Below are 6,000 nucleotides of genomic sequence, written 5' to 3'. Positions count from 1 at the left end.
GTCAGCTGAGGAGAATGTATGTCGCCTCAGGACCCTGTAATAAATTGCATTAACTACACAAATTGTACAGCATGTGTGTTTGAACAATATAAAATCTGGGCACCTTGAAAAAAGAACAGGATAACAGCAATTGTTCAGGGATAAGAGAGATAACCTTAAAGTCTGACCACCGGTGAGCCGGGCAGAACAGAGCCGTATTTCTCTTCTTTCAAAAGCAAATGGGAGAAATATCGCTGAATTCTTTTTCTCAGCAAGGAACATCCCTGGGAAAGAGAATATGCACCTGAGGGTATAGGCCTATAAACGGCCCCCTTAGGTGTGGTCGTCTTTTATGGTCTGTAGACTGTAGGGGTGAAATAGACCCCAGTCTCTCATAGCACTCCCAGGCTTATTAGGAAGAGGAAATTCCTGCCTAATAATTTTGGTCAGGCCAGTTGCTCTCAAAACCCTGTGTCCTGATAAGATGTTATCAATGACAATGGTGCCTGAAACTTCATTAGCAATTTTCATTTCACCCCCTCCTGTGGTCCTGTGATCTTGCCCTGCCTCCACTTTCCATGTGATATTCTATTACCTTGTAAAGTACTTGATGTCTGTGACCCACACCTATTCGCACACTCCCTCCCCTTTTGAAAATCTCTAATAAAAACTTGCTGGTTTTGTGGCTTGGGGGGCATCACGGAACCTACCGACATGTGATGTCTCCCCTGGATGCCCAGCTTTAAAATTTCTATCTTTTGTACTCTGTCCCTTTATTTCTCAAGCTGGCCAATGCTTAAAGAAAATAGAAAAGAACCTATGCGACTATCGGGGCAGGTTCCCCGATAGATTATAAACAAGTGACCATAAAACCTTCCAAGTTTGACTCAATCACAGTTATAAGCCACATTTAGGAAACCTTGACATAGAAGCATTCTGTCATTTATTGACTGGGTAACCTTGAGAGAGATGCCTGATCTCCCTGTGCCACAGTTTTTTCATCCGTATAATGGAGGAATAATATCATCTGTTTCATAGAGTGCGAGGCTTAAATAAATGAATACATGAAGTTCTTAGACTAGAACAATGCATAGTATAATACATAGTAGGTACTCAATAAATGTTTGCTGACATTATTATTATTACAGAATTCCAGATTTTCAGTGTCTAAATTAAGAAAATAGAGAAAAGGGCCATTTTTCACATTAAAGGAATTTTTAAAGTCATAACCAATAAATATGTATTGGGATTTACAAAGCAGGCCTTAACTGCATGAGAGGTAAAGAAGTAGCAGAGAAACTTAGAATGAAAGTATTAAAAATTGCTTCCAATTACAAATCAATATGAAATAAAAATAATTATGAAAATATGAGGTAGTCATTCAGATTTGATTAACAACCAAAATAAATCAGTTTATATACAACTTTTCAGGAATACACCTACAGGATAAATTAAAGGACATCTGAATTCTTCAATACTTAACATCACCATAATTAGCAAAGACAGATGGAGCCCTTTCCTCCTGCCCTTGCCCCCTCTATTCCACATAACCACTATATCCCTCTCTTACTAACAACTTCTATCTTGAAGGCAGCAACATGATTCATACTATAGCCCAGGCTTATCATATTAGGGCAAGACCAATATACTTAGCCTGAAAACAGGGTTCCACAAATGAAGGTGCTTGATTAGCTAAGCTACATGTTAAGAAATCACTTCTGCACTAAAAGTAAAGCCAAAAATTGAAGCCAAACCTGAATAATTTTGATAAAACTTGCTTTTAAGTAAGTTGTTTCTGCATTTATCTCAGCTTCATTTCCTACGCATCACTGAGGGGAATTTTTCCTCTTTTTATCATCCACAATTATTGTTCTGGCATTTTATTGTTGTGTTGGTTTGTCTGTTCATTTGCTTTCTTGCTTTGCTTGCATCCTGATAGATTAAAACCATCAAGGTGAGATTCTGCTACAATCTTCTTCAGCCAAACTTACTTGCCAAGTATGCAGCAGTCTTCCTGTTCCCACAAAGCAACCTCCCACCTTTTTTTAGTATTTTGAAGCATGCCAAAGAAATAAAATGATACTGGGTGTCTCAACATACCTTAAGATTTGGCACTCCTGTCCCTCAAACAACCTAACAAACAAAATATAGCCATTTACAGAGCCCACCACAGCTCAGCAAGGCCTACTACCTCTGTTGACTCCACCTCTGGGGGCAGGGCATAGCTGAACAAAGGGCAGCAGAAACTTCTGCAGACTTAAATGTCCCTGTCTGACAACTCTAAAGAGAGCAATGGTTCTCCCAGCACAGCGTATGAGCTCTGAGAACGGACAGACTGCCTCCTCAAGTGGGTCCCTGACCCCAGTGTAGCCTAACTGGGAGATACCTCCCAGTAGGGGCTGACTGACACCTCATACAGGCAGATGACCCTCTGGGACGAAGCTTCCAGACGAAGAATCAGGCAGCAATATTTGCTGTTCTGCAATATTTGTAGTTCTGTAGCCTCTGCTGGTGATACCCAGGCAAACAGAGTCTGGAGTGGATCTCCATCAAACTCCAACAGACCTGCAGCTGAGGGACCTAACTGTTAGAAGGAAAACTAGCAAACAGAAAGGAATAGCATCAACATCAACAAAAAGGACATCCACACCAAAACCCCATCTGTAGGTCACCAATATCAAAGACCAAAGGTAGATAAAACCACAAAAACAGGGAGAAACCACAGCAGAAAAGCTGAAAATTCTGAAAACCAGAGTGTCTCTTCTCCTCCAAAGGATCGCAGCTCATCCCGAGCAACAGAACAAAGCTGGACAGAGAATGACTTTGACAAGTGGACAGAAGTAGGTTTCAGAAGGTTGGTACTAACAAACTTCTCTGAGCTAAAGGAGAATGTTCGAACCCATTGCAAGGAAGCTAAAAACCTTGAAAAAAAAAAAGGTTAGATGAACAGCTAAGTAGAATAAACAGTGTTGAGAAGACCTTAAATTACCTGATGGAGCTTAAAACCATAGCACAAGAACTGCGTGACTCATGCACAAGCTGCAGTAGCTGATTTGATCAAGTGGAAGAAAGCGTATCAGTGATTGAAGACCAAATTAATGAAATAAAGCAAGAAGAGAAGTTTAGAGAAAAAAGAGTAAAAAGAAACGAACAAAGCCTCCAAAAAATATGGGACTATGTGAAAAGACCAAATCTACATTTATTTGATTGGTATACCTGAAAGTGATGGGGAGAATGGAACCAAGTTGGAAAACACTCTTCAGGATATTATCCAGGAGAAATTCCCCAACCTAGCAAGGCAGGCCAACATTCAAATTCAGGAAATACAGAGAACACCACAAAGATACTCCTCAAGAATAGCAACCACAAGACATGTAATTGTCAGATTCACCAAGGTTGAAATGAAGGAAAAAATGTTAAGGGCAGCCAGAGAGAAAGGTTGGGTTACCCACAAACGAAAACCCATCAGACTAACAGCAGATCTCCCAGCAGAAACTCTATAAGCCAGAAGAGAATGGGGGCCAATATTCGACATTCTTAAAGAAAAGAATTTTCATCACTGGCCATCAGAGAAATGCAAATCAAAACCACAGTGAGATACCATCTCACACCAGTTAGAATGGCCATCATTAAAAAATCAGGAAACAACAGGTGCTGGAGAGGATGTGGAGAAATAGGAACACTTTTACACTGTTGGTGGGACTGTAAACTAGTTCAACCATTGTGGAAGTCAGTGTGGCGATTCCTCAGGGATCTCGAACTAGAAATACCATTTGACCCAGCCATCCCATTACTGGGTATATACCCAAAGGACTATAAATCATGCTGCTATAAAGACACATGCACACGTATGTTTATTGCGGCACTATTCACAATAGCAAAGACTTGGAACCAACCCAAATGTCCAACAACGATAGACTGGATTAAGAAAATGTGGCACATATACACCATGGAATACTATGCAGCCATAAAAAAGGATGAGTTCATGTCCTTTGTAGGGACATGGATGAAACTGGAAAACATCATTCTCAGTAAACTATCGCAAGGACAGAAAACCAAACACCGCATGTTCTCACTCATAGGTGGGAACTGAACAATGAGAACTCATGGACACAGGAAGGGGAACATCACACTCTGGGGACTGTTGTGGCGTTGGGGGAGGGGGGAGGGACAGCATTAGGAGATATACCTAATTCTAAATGACGAGTTAATGGGTGCAGGAAATCAACATGGCACATGGATACATATGTAACAAACCTGCACATTGTGCACATGTACCCTAAAACCTAAAGTATAATAAAAAAAAAAAATTAAAAATTAAAAATTTAAAAAAAAAAAAGAAAAGAATTTTCAACCCAGAATTTCATATCCAGCCAAACTAAGCTTCTTAAGTGAAGGAGAAATAAAATCCTCTATAGACAAGCAAACGCTGAGAGATTCCGTCACCACCCGGCCTGCCTTACAAGAGCTCCTGAAGAAAGCACAAAACATGGAAAGGAACAACCGGTACCAGCCACTGCAAAAACATGCCAAATTGTAAAGACCATTGATGCTAGGAAGAAACTGCATAAACTAACGGGCAAAATAACCAGCTAACCTCATAACGTCAAGATCAAATTCACACATAACAATATTAACCTTAAATGTAAACGGGCTAAATGCCCCAATTAAAAGACACTCATTGGCAAATTGTATGAAGAGTCAAGACCCATCAGTGTGCTGTATTCTGGAGACCCATCTCACGTGCAGAGACACACATAGGCTCAACATAAAGGGACGGAGGAAGATCTACCAAGCAAATGGAAAGCAAAAAACAGCAGGAGTTGCAATTCCAGTCTCTGATAAAACAGACTTTAAACCAACAAAGATCAAAAGAGACAGAAAGGCTGTTAAATAATGGTAAAGGGATCAATTCAACAAGAAGAGCTAACTATCCTAAATATATATTGACCCAATACAGGAGCACCCAGATTCATAAAGCAAGTCCTTAGAGACCTACAAAGAGACTGAACTCCCACACAATAATAATGGGAGACTTTAACACCCCACTGTCAACATTAGACAGATCAACAAGACAGAAGGTTAAGAAGGATATCCAAGGCTTGAACTCAGCTCTGCACCAAGTGGACCTAATAGACATCTACAGAACTCTCCACCACAAATCAACAGAATATACATTCTTCTCAGCACCACATCACATTTATTCCAAAATTGACCACATAGTTGGAAGTAAAACACTCCTCAGCAAATGTAAAAGAACAGAAATCACAACAAACTGTCTCTCAGACCACACTGCAATCAAATTAGAACTCAGGATTAAGAAATTCATTCAAAACTGCAAAACTACATGGAAACTGAACAACCTGCTCCTGAATGACTATTGGGTAAATAACAAAATTAAGGCAGAAATAAAGATGTTCTTTGAAACCAATGAGAACAAAGACACAATGTACCAGAATTTCTGGGACACATTTAAAGCAGTGTGTAGAGGGAAATTTATAGCACTAAATGTCCACAAGAGAAAGCAGGAAAGGTCTAAAATCGACACCCTAACATCACAATTAAAAGAACTAGAAAAGCAAGAGCAAACAAATTCAAAGGCTAGCAGAAGGCAAGAAATAACTAAGACCAGAGCAGAACTGAAGGAGATAGAGACACAAAAAATCCTTCAAAAAATCAGTGAATCCAGGAGCTGGTTTTTTGAAAAGATAACAAAATTGATAGCCCGCTAGCAAGACTAATAAAGAAGAAAAGAGAGAAGAATCAAATAGACGCAATGAAAAATGATAAAGGGGATATCACCACCAATCCCACAGAAATACAAACTACCATCAGAGAATACTATAAACACCTCTATGCAAATAAACTAGAAAATCTAGAAGAAATTGATAAATTCCTGGACACATACACCCTCCCAAGACTAAACAAGGAAGAAGTTGAATCTCTGAATAGACCAATATCAGGCTCTGAAATAGAGGCAATAATCAATAGCCTATCAGCCAAAAAAAGTCCAGGATCAGA

This window comes from Nomascus leucogenys, chromosome 12 (assembly GCF_006542625.1).
Source record: "Nomascus leucogenys isolate Asia chromosome 12, Asia_NLE_v1, whole genome shotgun sequence".
Taxonomy (NCBI): domain Eukaryota; kingdom Metazoa; phylum Chordata; class Mammalia; order Primates; family Hylobatidae; genus Nomascus; species Nomascus leucogenys.
The sequence above is the reverse complement of the archived record's forward strand: the minus strand, read 5'-3'. Positions refer to the sequence as shown.